Raw genomic sequence first — 16,652 nt, forward strand, 5'->3', positions numbered from 1 at the left:
GAGCACACGGTTCGGGGATCCCGGGCTGTTCGGGGGGTCTCCGGCGCGTCCCGGCCCCCTCCGGTCCCGGGGAGCGGACCCACTGCGGAGCGGAGCAGCTCCGGCTCAGGAGCGCGGGGCAGCCGCGCACCGTCCCGGGAGCTGCTGCCGCGTTCCTCGGGTACCCGACGGGTGCATCCGAAGGGAGATCGCCGGTCATGACAGCAGGAGTTGGGCTCTCTGTTGAAGTTTTCCCTGCTTTACTGATGGTGTTGCTGGGTGGGCTCAGACCTGGCCGGCAGGACCAGGACAGTGACTGACCCTCTGTGCTGGGCATCGCTGGGGCCACCCCTCAAATCTCGTGTTCAGTCTTGAGCTCCCGATGAAAAGAATGCCATTGAGGTGCTGGAGTGTGTCCAGAGAAGGAAACGGAGCTGGGGAAGGGGCTGGAGCACAAGTCTAATGAGGAGCAGTTGAGGGAGCTGGGGGGGGCTCAGCCTGGAGAAAAGGAGGCTCAGGGAGGAGCTCCTCACTCTCTGCCAGGCTCTGAAAGGAGACTGGACCCAGGTGGGAGTTGATCTCTTCTCCCAGGTGACAAGGGACAGGACCAGAGGAAATAACCTCCAGTTGCAGTAGGGGAGGTTTAGGTTGGATATTAGGGAAAATTTCTTCACAGAAAGGATTGTCCAGCCCTGGCACAGGCTGCCCAGGGCAGTGGAGTCACCATTTCTGAAGGGATTTAAAAGATATGTAGGTGTGGCACTGGGGGACATGGTTTAGTGGTGGTCTTCACTGTCCTGGGGTGAGGGTTGGACTCAATGATCTTAGAGGACTTTTTCAATCCAAGCAATTCTGTTGCCTTCTGATTCCATGATTCTAAGAAGGTGCTGGGTGAGCAGAGGTGAAGTCTGCCACGAGCAGCAGGGAGCTGTGAGTACAGCACAACGCAAGCACCTGCTGAGCTTGTTTTTCTCTTCAAAGAGAAGAAGTTCAGTAATTCCAGGCAGGATGCTCAGAAGCAGGAAGCCTCTTTTGATGAATATCTGAAAGGAGTCAGCCTGTGTCAGGACTGAGATACACCAAGGCTCCCAACAGATCTGCAAAGCACTATTTGATGGAGAAATCCTGTCAACAGTTGCTCAATCCCATCTCCAAAGTGTTCTGCAGTATCAGGCTGGCTGCAACAGCAGAATGGGCTGATCCTTCCCAGGGTGTTTCCAGCTTGTGTGCTCCTTGAGAGGCCGGCAGGTGATGAAGCTGGATGGATGAAGGCTGCAGAGATACTTTGCTTTAGGAAAGACTCTTTCTCCCATTAGCTATCTGGGCTTTTTGAAGCTTTCTAAGCAGCAGAGAGTATTTGGACTGGAGTAACCAAAAGAGATGTACCTGGGACTGAGCTCTGAGGAATCAACAGCATGAAAGCTGCTACAGCCTAAGTGGGAGGTCAAGGAGAAGCAACTCTGTGCCGTCAGCCCACAGCTGAGATTGTAAAGGCTGTGTTCATCCTGTCCCTGAATATGCATCTCCTGTCTGCTGAGGGCACATGAGGACACGGAGAGGTGATGCTCTTGCATGTGAACAGGAGCTGGCACGTGTGGGTGCAGGAAGCAGAGCTGCTCTGGAGACCAGCCCTGCTCCGGGTCATAAATCCGCCCTGTGCACCACAGTCATGGAGCTGTCTTTGCAGAATACTTTGTTTGAGCTGTGCAGTCCCATCACAGCTAATTTATTCCCTTTTGAGAAATATCTTTTTAGGTACCCTTTAGAGCCTTTACTTACTCTTTTAAAGCCTCAAAGCTTCCTGGAGAATGTCAGAGCCGCATTTCCCATCCTGATCTCTACCTTAGTTATCAGGTGTGCTACAAACCTGCATATCTCTCTGGCTCCTGTGGCTGCTCACATGCTGACTCAAGAGTCATTCTGGTTGGGGTCATGTTTTTTTCCACAGGGGTCTGAAGTACAAAGATTGTATCTCCTGTACTCAAGCTTGAAGATAAGGCAACAACTTGACATTCTGGAGTGTTGCTTTCCACAGGTCACATAGCAAAATTTAAAAGGGGATTTTGCACTAGCAGGAACAGCACAGCTCCAAATTCTATCACATTTAGAAGGAAGAGGGTCAATTATTTTGATTTTCTAATGTACCAGAGCTTATGCAATCACACTGTATATCAGCCCACTCATGTTCTTCCAAATTCTTCTCTTTAAAAAATTTTTTTAACCCTTTGGCCAGTTTTATCAAAAAATGATGCTAGTTAGAGCTCAGTTCCTGCCATTACAAACAGCTGGGCAAAGAATGACCTTGCCAGGGCTGCAACTGTGAGAAAAACCAACACATGCTGTCAGACCTTATTAGACAGCAGAGAATCCACACGGAGCTGACATATGATCGATGTCCAAACCGTGGGAAAAGCTTCAGTAAGTTTGTGCCTTCTCAGGCACCCAGGTCGGTCCCCCAAGAGACGCCAGCCTGCTGAAAGCCAGACTCTGCAAATTCTGCAGCTCCCAGAGCTGTTTGTTTGCTTTGCAGTGCCAAGCTGGGAGGGAGAAGGAGCTTAGCAGAAGTCTTGGCAAAAAGGGCTAATGCTGGTGTTCCGGGATGGGTCTAAAGGCCCCCAAACCTGCCTGTGGTGGTGTAGAGATGCCCTCCTTGAAGGAATCCCTGCAAATTATCAGCCCTGCTGCTGGGTGGCACAAGCTGGTAGTGTCTTGGAGGGCACTAAAATCCATATTACCATCATGGTTCTCACCTGAGCCTCTCAGTGAGCTACAGACTTTCTCTCAAACTCTCATCAGTGGTTGAGAGGTGGCTGAACACTTGTTATGAAGTATGTCAGAAAAAAGTTGGAAGTGGTGACAATAAGGGCAAAACTGAGGTGGCTGGTCTCCTCTGGTTACTTTTGGCTGAAATTAAGGCAGGCAGAGGAGATCTGGTCAGCTGTGCCCTTTCCCTGACCACAGCATGGACAAGGGAAAAAGCTGGACCAAGTCCAGCGTGTTCCAATCTATGTCTGCTGCTCCTGCAGGTGTGTGGAGAGTTAGTGGAAAGTCTCCACTCTTTGGCTGCAGGGGGAAGGTGATGCCGATGACTGGAGATGGGAAGAGCATATTTGAGGGGGAGGTTTGAGAAGTCAAGTGTCTTTAATGAAAAGAAAATAATTTACATAAGAGGGAAGGTACTCTCAGCTGTATAATCTACCCCAAGAACTACATTATCCTGTTTTTATTCTACTGGTGTGAAGAACATTTCTCTGTTGCTTCCTCCTCTCCAAATCGGTTGGTACACAGAGTTCATTAGAAATCTGGTCTGTTGAATAGCAAAGTAATGAATCTTAGTGATTTCCATTTCCTCTGTCTGAACTGGAAAGTGTTTTTCTCACACCATCTCAGTCTGGAGCAGTAATAACAAAACCACAACTTCTGTTGCAGTTCTTTGTTTGCAGGTGGATTCCTCTGTGGACACATGTAAACACAAGTGTACCTGACCTGCTGACTACAAGACAGAAGACAAAGAAAACAATGGTTATGAGCGTGTGAACAAATATCATCCTGACATTTCCGTTTTAACACAGCAAGGTCCAGGACTCGTTGTCAAGAAAAGCTGCTCATGACTTTGAGGTTTCTCAGTTACACGCTAAGCTGAGAACAACTTCGACATGTAGAGCAGTGATTTTTGTATGTGGTTTTTGGTTTAACAGCATACAATCCTTATTCCTCGTTGATCGGGTGACACTGAAATGGGTAAAGCTTTGGTTACAGCCCGATGGACATGCAGGCAGTTCCAGAACAAACACAACTAAGTTGCAGGATTTATATTTTCATCCTACATCAGTAAGATCCTGTGAGATGATGGAGTAAAGGAGAGCAGGGTGCTGTGCCCTGAGGAAGTGTTAGCTCAGATGAGAGTTCCCAAATTGTATCAGTTGGGAGATTTATTTCAATTGAGGGGAATAAAGGCAAGAAGGAAGAATATAGATGTTTTCTCACTTTGCCCTTGTCTTTCTGTAATGGATGTAGGGCAGAGTCATCCCTGCACTCTTAAGATGTTTTCATTAGAGAATTAAAAGAGTCAAAAATAAGAGCCTTCCCTCTGCTGTACAATGCCTGGTCCAGTGTGGGAAGAGCCGTTTCTGAAGGGAAAGGGTTTATTTTTCTCAGTCTTGAATCAATCGCGGCTTTCCCTGCTGTGAGAGCTGGAGGGGGAGGGGAGGGCTGTCGGGCTTGTGTGTGAGGATTCATTTCCTCTGGGTCACTAAGAACCATCAGATAAGGTAGCACTGGGGTTCAGCTGCCATGAACCCAAACTAAAATTGAAACAGAGGCCCCACATGAAGTGCCCTGAGTGTTCTGGGGAGGCATCCCTGCTCTGCTGCTTGTAGCCAACCCCTCATTTTCTTCTGCTGCTGGAAATGGGCGTCAGGAGAGGTCTGAGCCTGTCTGATCTAAACCCTGTTAGAGATCCTCTTGCTGTTGTCCAAGACCTGTCCCGGAGATAGACTTAAAAATATCCCTAAAAATTGACTGAGGCATCTCTTTCTGACACGCTCCTGGATAAGATGAAAGGAGCTGTTTTCTCCTTCCCTGCCCTTTTCCTCGGTGATACAGATACAAGCCACGCAGCTCTTCCTCTCCTTTGGCGAAGGGAGGGGCAGCTTCCTGTTTTTATACAGAAATTAGATTGATCCAGGATGTCTTTGTGCTGCTGCTGGTCCTGATGCACGCAGAGGGGCTAACAGTGCACGTGGGCTCCGGGAATTTTGCTTTGGCTTTCCTGCTCGTGCATTTGGCTCTCCTGGCACTGCCCCATGGATAGAGCTTTGGGGTTGAGATGTATGGAAGGACACCCCTCTGACTGCCCAGTGTGGGAGACCCCCAAGCACCACTAAAAAGCCTTTCTTGCAAAAGCAGGGTCTGGGTTTCCAGTGGCCCATTCCAGGGTGTTTGGAGGTTCCAGGCGCGGGAGCACAGCTCTATCCTGCTCCAACTGTGGGACTGCCAATCCCAGAGCAGGGCTGTATCTGGCATTAACATCCCAGGAATCTGCTCCAGGCGGGCAGGAACAAAGTGGAGAGACATGTTTACAACTACTGGGGGGGAAGCACAGGCAGGGGAGCAGAAACAGCCCAGCGTAACAGTCTCACGGTCGAGCTGTCAAGGAATTGGTCTTGGATAAGGAGAAATGGAGAGCAAGCAGCAAATTGGCTTTGCTCAGTGCTTTGGCCACAATTAATAAGGAGGGAACTGGGCAAAGGTACTGTATAATTAAGTTGGCTGATAGCAGAGTTCTGTCCAGAGCAGGAATGTGTTGTAGGCTGTTGTGCTATAATTAGCAACATTTTGTTATAGTGCTTTTCCTTCACAAAATGCACTCGGTTAAAGTTGCCAGCTGCCCTCAGGGAGAGAGGCACCACGGCCTGATCCTGCGTGGTGGAAGGGTCTGGGTCTGGCAGAGGCCATAGGATGAGCCTTTTCCTCCAAAAAACACCCATCTGGGAGACACAGAATGCCTCTGCCTGGGATGACCTGTGACATGGGTGATTTTCCCTGTGAGAAAACCGGAGCATGGAGAGGTGAAGTGGCTTTCTAAGGTCACCAACTGAGTCATGGGTAAAGCCAGGAATAGAAGGCAGCAGCCAGGCTCCCAGCTGCTGTACCTATGGTTATTTCTGTTTATGCTCTTCACTCCTCTTGCCCATGGTTTACTGAGTGCATTCCAAGAGTGCATTGACTGCCAAACTTCCTCCCCTTTAAAACCAGAAATGGACAGATAAGATAGTAAAAGAAATCACTTTAACTGCTGGTATGTGCACAAACATACCTGAACCCCGTCCAAGTTATCAGCCAGTTTTTTTTAATGCTCTTTTGGGGCAGGAGAAATGCCTCCAATCTCAAAGTGCCTATGGCAGTTTGCTGGCAGGATGTCAGATGATTTATTTCCTTTGCCTGTGGTCAAAAGGAGAAAAAATTTAAAAAGGAAAAAATAAAGAAACATGTTAGACATATCGAAACCCGGTCAAGTGGCTCCACTATAAATCCCATGAAGGCAATGGGAGAATTGTGGCTCTGGGAATTGGAAGTTTAGACTGTAAACCAAAATAAAACTGAAACTCCAAATAAATGCTACATTCTCACCCAATAAATTTTCCCAGAATGCCTTATCTACTTCTCAGTGAAGGCCTTAAGACTTTCTTCCAAGGGCCCAAGGCCAGAGTATCTGGAAAGCCCTAAACTGGGGGGTAATGATTTGGCTCCTCCTTATTCTTGGCATAAGCAGAATTAGACTGCTCTGTCAACTGGTGTTCTGAGGCAGTAAAAAAAGGCTAATTCGGGTGGCAGATCTGACATGCATCAAATGGAAGCATGGCAGTGGCATGAGTGTCCAGAAATGCTGTGCTGTATCTGTACCTCAGTCTGCTGTCCGAGAGCAGGCACTGAGGATGGGGACTTGCCTACATTGTAACCTGAGCTGAATTCACTCACACTGCCTTTAGTCGTGGATCAGTGGACGGGCTGCCCTTGCATCCCAGAACAGGATCCCATCACCTCTTAATAATTCTTGGCTCTGTGTCTTCTTTCTCCTCTGTTTTATTTTTTTTTTAATTTTTTTTTTTCATTTTGCCCTTTAAGTTTCTATTTCAATGCTTTTATTGCAGTCTTGTTCTATGGTTTTCTTCATTCCCTGACTGAGAGGAGATGTACTGTGTAAGGCATGCAGAAGCTCCTGCTGCTGGCATGAGTCCCCTCCTAGAGCAGAGAGGTGTCTGGGTCCCCAGACTGTCATCTGAGCCTCAGGATGTGGCCATGAGTGTTCCTGACAGTGATCTGTGCCATGGAAGCAGGGGGCTGCCTGATCTTTGACCAGAAGGGATTTAGCATTGTGTGTTTTTTCTATGTTTCCTCTGTTCTACTTTTCTGGATTCTTCCCAACCTTTCCTGGGATCTTCGCAGAGGGATCGGAATTGGAATAATATTGGTTTGGTCCCCAGATATGTTGTATACACAAGGTATCCATTTCGATGAGGTGACTTTCAGAGTGTCCCAGGCATAAAAGCTGACCTCTCCTCTTTGCCCTCGTGGTGATTCCCCAGTGTTAGAGCTGTTGAACAGTGTACAAGTTCTCCCTCCTCCTGCCAGCCCTGGCTCTGTGCACTGGGGTTCCAGGTCCTTTCACGGAAATTAACATTTACTTTAAGAACTAAAACAAACAAAACCCAAATAAATCTCCTCACAAAATAAGATCAATAAAAACATAGCCAAGTGCTTTGTTTTGCTTAGAAGACGCATCTTTGTGCATATCCACTTGTGTGTTGCCAAGTTTTAGAAATCAGCAAAGGCTGACATTGTTTACAGCAAATTAAAGACCCTCTGGAGACACTCTGTCTTGCTTTCCAGTGTAGCCTCGGGCTGGGGGAGGGAGGTAGTTGGACAGTAGCATAGAAGAAACCCTGTTCCAGTGTTGCTAACTATAGCATTAATTTCAGAGTCATAAATAACTTCAGTACCATGGTTACAGCACTAGCCAAGTATGATATCATTTAGTTTAGGATCAGGGGAAAATATCTTCCTTGAGGCTGTGGGTTCTAAAATAAGCAACTTTTCCAGTGTGAGTTTTCTCCCAAAGACTACACAAACTCCAGCCTGTGGCCGTAAATTAGAAGGATTACTTTGGTAGAACTGACTGGGTGAGAAGTGTCAGCAGGTAAAACAGCTCAGAGTGTAGATTCTTCCAAGTTTCTCAGGGAATGACAGCCTGGCTCTCCATCAGATTTCTTAGAAAACAGCACCTTCTGGGAATGAGAGCAAGCATGGTCTTTCCAACCCAAGTTCTGGAGTATGGAGCCATGGAGAAGAAGGTCCTTTCAGAAATCAGATGGCACTGATGAACACTATAAAGATGGATTGAGAGGTCAGCACTGACAGTTCCCATGGCTGCAAGGGTAACAGTAGAGCAAATGACAGCTTGTGTGCATCCATTGGCCCAGTCAAGCAAACAGCTGGGATGTTTGTATTACAAAATTTACACACAATTACACAAAATGTACACACAAAATTTACATACAAATCTGCAGAACCTTGGGAGCAACTGTGAAAGGCTGTGAAATGCAAATATGTATTACATACAGTACAGCACTACCATGGATTACAACAAGGACTCAAATGGGATAAAGGTCTCTCATAATAAGTGAAAATTTTATGGAGGAACACTTTAAGCACAGCAAATATGACACAGGAAACCCGGCTCTAGGGCTCCTGGGTACAAAATACTAGACTGCACAACCCAAAGCACTGATCCCATTCAAAATTGTTCAAGAAGTTATGACATGAAGTCTGTATTGGTAGGATTTATGCCAGATTAGATATTGTCTTTCTTCCTGCTGCCGGCATAGAGCCAGCACAAACGCCGTGTTATGTACTCTGGCTAATTCAACAGAAACATCTTTGTGTGCCCAGGCATGATCTGGATTGAATTTGTCCTGCTAAGTGATCCAGGAGTGCTCAAACCTGGTATAAGGGACCAAAGAATTATGGCACGACCTCCCATTTCAAATTTCATTTCTTCTCTAAGGTAAGGAAAGAGAATTTTGCCCTAAACAAACACTTATGACAATTGTAGAAATGTTTTCCCTTCGTTTAATGCCATTTCACAACATGGATTAGAGGGTGTCCCCCAATGAAAAGCAGTGGATAAACTTAAGCACACAGTGAAAAATGAAATGTACTTTTTATTTCTGCTCTTCCTGGTTCTAATCACGCAGACAACATCTGAAAAGTGACATTTTGGGATAGGCTGAACAAGTCGGATTGATACACTGCATTCATTAGCCCTGCCTCTCACTGCTAACAGCCTGATCCCTGCTGAGAGATCCTCTGATGGTTAACTTAGTCCCAGCTCCCGAGAGCAAAGTCTCAGGTTTCAAGGTGATTTTGGGCTTCTGCAGCTCTGAGCAGGCTGACGACCCAGGCCTCTTTCTTTTGCTCTTTGTCTATGCTAAGCTTGGCTTCTGAAGTAGCTGTTATCCATCATGAAGATGTGGGAGGCCAGCATGGTTTTCATTTTCTCAGCAGTGGGCTCGGCGAATACCACATACCTTGCCCTCTCTTGGGCTGTGTTGAACAGAGGGATGCTTTTGGTTTAGGAATAGTCCTCCTCTGTGTGTGTGAGCCTCTCTGTCTTGAAGTCATCTTTATTGCAGCTGTGAGTAGCAAAGCAGCCTAAAGCAGAAAAAAGGAGGAAGATTACAGAACTATGTTTGTGTATGAGGACAGAGGTTTTTTGAGTGGCTAGAAGAGGCCAACTGACATTAGTACTAATTTAGGGTGCTAATAGCTTCTTTACTATGGCCAGTGAATAAAAATATTGCTGTCAGGCTCAGAAGATGCTTGTGGCTTTGATGCTGACCTGTCCTTTAACCCTTGCAAACTCAAATCTTTGTAATTTCTTGTACTATGGCTGTTTTCTCTGCCTGAACTGCGGGGCATCTATTCACTGCTGAATAATATGGGCCCCTCATTTACACTGAGATTTCTGCCACCACATAGGGTGTCACTTTTAAAATGACCTAGTCTTATTTCATCAGGGTTATTTAGAGCTTCACTGTTCTGTTCAAATCCTCCGCTGCCAAGCAAAAAGATCAGGTCTGGTCCACTTGAGCTATTTTACAGGTAGTTGAGCTGCAATATGCCAAACAGCCTACTCCATGTTTGGGATGGGGCCTGGCTAGTCCAAGAAGCCCTCTCTCCTGCAAGGAGAAACCATCTGCCAGAGCTGTGTGTGCATCTCTACTTGGAAGTTCCTGGAAGCCGTTCTCAAGTGTAGTTTAGAAGTATGCAGGCAATTATGTACCACTGCTGTTGTATTAAGACTGCCAGCTGTGGGGTCAGGTTGTCCCCTTTGTTTCCCAGTAATTTCTATTTTTAGTTCAGGTTTCATGAGCCCAAAGGTCCTCTGGCTGTGCTCTGTAACAGCTTCAGAGAAGACAGATGGGGCATTACAGACACAGTGTACTTAGTCCCTGCCACTCATGAGATTCAAAGTCCAATTCAGCTGATTAATGAACATTGTTTTCAAGTTCTGAGAAAAGCTGTCTCTGGGTGCAACCAGAATATCTGCAGCAGAAACATAACTCAACAGGGAATAATTTTGCCTACACAGTAAAACAGGAAGATTGTAAATGTTCAGGGATCACAGGGAAAGTCTGCCACGGCTGGTGTTTTGTTTCAGTAGCTCAGATCATGTCAGCTTGTCAAGTGCATCCTGAGAGATTCATAGCCCTCCTCAATTCTAAGACAGGCTGAGACCTAAACCAAACTGAAATCTAAGGAAGGAATTGGGCAGGCAGATGGTGGCCAGTTAGCACAGCTCCCCAGTTCAGAGCAGTGGGGAAGCCGGGCCAGGCAGCATTCCTGGAACTGTGGTTCAAGCTCAGTCCAAACGCTGAGGGGCTGTCCCAGCTGCAGTGTGAGCTGAGGGCATGAGTCAAAGCCACGAGGGCTGCCATGACCTTGCCAAGTATAAAAAGCACGAAGATGCTCAGCACTGCCTTGCCTGTGCTGATTGCTTCTGGCTGAGAGCAACGGAGAAGGTACAAGCCACTGGATATCAATTGCTCAGGAGACCAAGACATCCCCATACATCTGTTGCTCAAAAAGCACTATATATATTCTAACCTTTCACATACATTAACCAGCTGAACCTTGTAAGAGGCCTGGGAAGATCCTGAGTAGCGCAGTTCTCATTTTACTGAGGCCACAAATGGTAATTAGCTCACTTAAGTTTGCAAGCTCAGCATCCATATTAAAACTGGGAGTCAGGGAGTTCTTCCACTCATCCCTTGCTGCTGCTGCCATGGTACCTGCAGCATTCATGGCAGCTGGGGAGCACTGGCCGGAATCCCAACACTGGGAAACCACAGCTCTTGAATAAAGCCCTATCACACAAACACAGGGGTCTCACATTTAGGATGTCATCACAACAGAGAAGCCCAGACAGGCAGGGTTAGGTCAACAACTTCTGAAAACAGCCTGTGTAAAACAGAAACTACAGTTGAATTTAGCTTGTTGCCACCGAAACAGGTTCCTTGGAGTCTCTCCCGTGTTCTAGAATAAACCCTGCAGTCAAGCTCCTGGTTTCAACCCTCAGTGTAAAACATAGCTGACTGCAGATTAACACAAGGTGACCAATGACTGCAGATCAAAATTATACTCAAGGTAGATTAAACACAGATATTATGGCTCAAATGTGATGAGGTGGCTGCCAGAACTGAAGGACACAGGGAGAATTAATACAAACCCATGGGGGAACTCTGAGAGCTAAGATTGTTTTCACCAAGCCATGTGAACCAAACCTGTCAAGTTTCACATGAAGCACAGCCCGAGGCATAATCGTTTAATTCTTAGAAACTGGAATTTGTAATAAATACGTGACAGCCTGTGGTAACCAGAAACTATTATTATCACAGGAAATGCTACTGGTCGGGAGGAACAAATGTGTTTGATCCCTACGGCACAAACAAGCCTTTGAATTTGTCTGTCCTGCACAGATCCTCGGGTTTATTACATGGGCAATGTTCTTAATAACAAGAGAGAGTGGGTAAATTGGTTTGACTCTAAGCAGACAAGCTGACAAGTCATGGAGAATAACATGTTCAGAGCAGAGGGATATTGTGGAGTGTAAGCAGTCTGCCTTTTCCTCAGCTGGGTTCTCCTTAGAGTGATCTGTACCCTGATGAACGTGACTAGCAGGAAGGCAAATTGATTTAATTTACACATTAATGGAAAAGAAGAAAGTTTGGAGGGTTTATAACACAACAACGGAAGGCAGGTGGCAGTTTGAGACTAAAAGAATCTGACTGAGTGTTTAGGAGGTTAAATGTCTGCCAAAACTCAGTTTCAGGAGCTGCCAGAAGATGCCAACTTAACTTAGGATCCATCAAAGCAGTATTAGAGTTGGGTCTTAAGCACTGAGTCAGCAGTTTACATGCCCGTGGGAGGGAGTGATATACCAACAACAGTGGGAGTGGTGCATGGTGCATGCAAATTACTCTGAACACATTAGCTCTGCACGGTGGATTTTGGATGAAGATGGAAAGGAAATTCGTTTCTTTTTGAAATAAAGCTCAAGACATTTGTGGTTATTAAGATCAGTGAGTGATTTCAGTGAACAATTAGTTCCTGTGCACGAAATAAAAATGTTGCCGGGCTGTATCTCAGAAAATATATTTTGTGACAGAAATAGTGAATTTGGGGGCTTCTGCGTTCAAAATAATTGTATTTTTTCAAAAAAATGAAACAAAACAACAAAAGGTGAGGGAAAGAATTTTGACTGTAGAGAAGAATACTCCGAATTCTAGGGAAAAAAAGAAGAAAAATAAAAAAAAAAGAAAAAAAGAAAACATGTTAGAAAAATGCTTTAAAGAGGGGCTTTGTATGTAGATTTGAAAGAAAAGCTGCTAAAGACAGAAAAAGCCCTTCTATAAAGGAGAAATCCTTTCATTTGTACTGGTCTTACAAAACAGCACAGGAAATCACACAGGATGTGCTGATGAGAGGGAGGAAGTGGTTTTAAGGATGACATTGGAGGCTGCAAGTGGGATGCCAGACGTGTCAAATTCACATGAAGAATCGGTATTTTCTCCAATTAGTATGCCATGAACTGTTCCTGCCTCCTGTGCCCCAGAGGAGCAGCACATGCTGGGAGGAAAGACTCAGGGAGCTCCCTGAGCTCGTCAAGCCTCTGCGGCTCGTGACTGAGCACGGCCGGACTGTCTCGTCACCTCTTGCTTCAGGGCGCCGTTGTTACAAAACCTGTTCAGGAACTGAAACTTTTGAAGTCTTCCTGAGCTCTGCCTGGGGAAGGCCCCACCTTCTCTGAGCCCTGTTGAACTCGGGACACATCATGTGGGAAGCAGGCAGTGCATGAGAAGGCCTTATTATAGAAACAGGGCAAAGTACTTGACTCCTGGAGAAGTCAGGGCTGCCTTGGCCATTTTTAAGTGGTTACAGTAAACAAGATAATCCATGTTTATTGAGGTCCTCGGCCTGTTATTTTCCTTTCACTCTTGATGTGGAGTAGAGGTTCAAAGGCAGCAGCACAATACCTCTGCCTCCACAGAAGATGCAGGAGGTGGTTTCTCAGCAGACAGCCTTGCATGACTGCTGCGATGGTGTGTGGGTCAGTGTGGCTGCAAATGAAAACAGTTTCAGTTCTAGCTAGTCATTTGCTACAGATTTGAATACCCTTAGAAATAACTGTGCACACAAATAATGAGTAGGGATGCACCTACAGAATTTGTGTACACATTTGTGTGTATATATATATATATACACACACACACACACACACACATATTAACAAATGTGGGTAGAGCCCTTCCCAAATCTTCATTCGCGAAGCCTAGCCATGGATGAAATATATTTGGCATATTTTCAGTGAAGATGTCTGTGTATTTCTGCATAGAGTCTTTCTGTGCTTCTTTTCCTGTACAGTTAACGTAGCTCAGATTCTTTTCAGCTAATCTATGCAGCTTTTAAACAGCTAAGTTCACATCAGTAGCTACATGAAGCTGAAAAATCTTAAAATTTCTATCAGAGCCCTCAAATAAATCCAAACTTAGAGTAAAACATCTATTCATAAGGCTTGCTCATAAATGGTTCATTGTAATGTTATATTGATGAGTCTATAACAAAATGCAGGCTCCCACCTCCACGTTGTTTGTTACTTGTGAACAGAAATTCAGGACACTGACTCCACAGTACTTAGTTTAATCAGAGCCAGTGCAGATCCAGTTGCCTGTTCATGTGCTTTAAATCTCCAAATGCAGTAATGCATCCATTCTGTCAACTCCTGCTGCAAAACTGATATATATTTTCCTGCTGTCACCTAAGCATCAGAGGGATGAATATCAGAAGGGGAGAAAACCCCACCACTCAGCTCTGTGGCTCAAAGGGTCCCTGCTTCAGCGGCACCTGCCCTATTTGCCCTCAAGCACATGAACTGTGCTGTGTGCCTTTGCCTTCCAGGACAAATGTGGCTTCACTTCCTGACTTCTGTAGCAAAGCAAGAAACAGCTTTTTCATCTGTGAGAAAATATTCTGGACAAGACAAGTAGGAATAAATATAGTCACATTTTAAATTTGCAATTTAGGAAATACAACTGAATTCCAAGTATGTTGAAGAAAGAAGTACCCTTGCCTAATAAATAAGGTCCACCTGCTGCTTGGCTTTTTAGTTTCAAGATTTCTCTTTGCTGCTGGAAGTAGCCTTTGTGAAGGTTACACTTTATAAGTGGTTGCACACAGAGGTTCAGCATTTATCCAGTTTCCCAAGTGGAGGTCAGCCCCTGATATTTGTATGGTCCAAGGTAAAACAACATGATGGTAGAAATAAGACAAGTGAGGTCCCTGGACTACACCACTATAATAAAAGAGTACTGGGGCAAAGACTATCCCCATAGATGCCTTTCCTGAGCTACATCCATTCCCTGGGCAGAAGAGGAGAGAGCAGGAATTGCTTTGGTGCATTGTGCTCCCAGATGGAAAACACTTTTGCAAACGAAGGAAAGATGCATTTCCTGCCAAACACTGTTTCCTAGGCTAGTGCAAAATACTTCCCAGGACATCCTGGATTGCTGCTGCTTCAGTGTGGATGCAGCCACACGTGTTCAAGCTGAACACAGGAAAGTCTCAGGCTGGAAACTTCTTGCAGGCAACCTGAGAGGCTCTGGATACTGCCCGGGTGTGTGGAAGCCCCGTGGCCTCACAGCCTGGCCGTGCAAGAGGATCAGTGTTCAGAGGAGCTCAGCTGCCGTCTGCACGCTCGCCTTAACAGCCAGGCTTTGAGAACAGCTCAGCTCTTTAGAGACTGAACTGTCGAAAATCTGGTCAGTTGTGTAACAAAAGGAGCTGCCACATTCTAATTCATGGTCATTCAGTCTCTAAGAAAAACCACTTAGCAGATCTGGACAAGGGCTGAAGCTGATAAGGAAAGAACTCATTAAACTGATAGAACTGGAGATCTCTTTTAGCCTTCCTCCATCTGTCTTTTGCCACCTGTCACTCACTGTTGTTTCTCTAACTCAGAACAGTGAGTTTGAGGAGCAGAGATTGTGTCTTCCTACATCTTCTGCTTAAGGTTCTTTTAACATTACATAATTACCAATAGCACAAAGAGAATAAGGTATGAGAACTGCAGAAATCCAATTTTTGCGATGTTGCTCTTGGCAGCAAAAAGACCCTTCTAGTTCACAAATCCTTTATAGTAAGTACATCTCCTAAATAAAACATGATAAGACTCAAAAAAAAAAATCAAAACCCAGGAAAGCTCTCTGGAAAACCTCTGTAACTAACACACTGACGGAGCCAACCACAGGGACCCTCACAGGCCCAGCTGTTGACTCAGACAGTGCTAACTCTGCCTGAGAACAATTCCAAGAGCAGATGTTTGGGTTCAAACACCACATTTCTCATGGACCCTGATGAAATAGACCTTAAATATATTTATAAAGGTAAAGATGTTTTAAATTATCTTCTTTTTTTCCAAGGAAGACCTGGAAGAAATCGCAGATTGAGGAACACGGCCTTGTTCCAAATCTTTGGGGAATTACTTTTTGAACCCTGATACCCCACAGTTCAGTCTCCTGGGAAAAGGCATCACAGGAACCTCTCCCTGCTGCTGTGTAACTGCAGGGGCTGTTGCCCACAGCTGTCTAGATGATACATACAATCATAGAATCATAGAATCCCAGACTGGTTTGGGTTAGAAGGGACCTCAAAGCTCACCTCATTCCAACCCCCTGCCATGGGCAGGGACACCTTCCACTAGACCAGGCTTCTCCAAGCCCCATCCAGCCTGGCTTTGAACACTTGAACAACAGGGATGGGTCACATATTTATGTAAAATGAGACAAAACCCAGCTCCTTTTTGGGGCAAGGACTTGTTGCTCATTTACAGTGTAACCAGGCTGGGCAGCACCAATCCTCACCACAGCATGTCCCGTGGGGCTCCCCACACCGTGCCCTCCCCATGCACAGATTTGGGGGTTCCTTTGAGGTCTAGACACAATAACAGCAGCAGCACCTTCCTGACCAGCTCATCGTGGCACGGGGTGGAGCAGGGCCCGAGCTGCCCCAGCCCCAGAGGGGTGTTTTCCATCAGGGTTATCCCTCCACTCCCCTCCTCACTCCCCCACTTTCCTCCACTGCTTCAGGGCAGTGCAAGGAGCCCTCAGGGCCTCAGTGTCAGCTGAGCAGTTCACAGGCATCTTGTTTTCCCTTTTCATGTTACAGCTGGAAGCAAATGGCTTGTCTAGCAGAATCATTACATTTTTTATGTTGTTTAAATGCTTTTTCCTGTGAGGAAAAGGTGTATGGTAAACAGATACTGAAGCATGCTGCTTCATATATATATATATATATTTTTTTAATATGTTATGAAGACAAATACTTTCAGGAACTCCATTTTTATTTCCCAGCATCTTTCATTTCTTTTGGCTGGGCACCATCCGCCAAATAGGTATAATAAAACCATGGAAGAAAGCAAATGTACAACAAGGCGCTTTACCTGAACAGATGTAAAATTGCACTCGTTAAAGAAGCACATTTAGGCATAAAATGCAGCTCAAAAATCTCCATTAAGAGCTTCCACCAGAGAAAAAGATTGCTTTGACCTTCAGAGA

This window comes from Pseudopipra pipra, chromosome 17 (assembly GCF_036250125.1).
Source record: "Pseudopipra pipra isolate bDixPip1 chromosome 17, bDixPip1.hap1, whole genome shotgun sequence".
Lineage (NCBI taxonomy): Eukaryota > Metazoa > Chordata > Aves > Passeriformes > Pipridae > Pseudopipra > Pseudopipra pipra.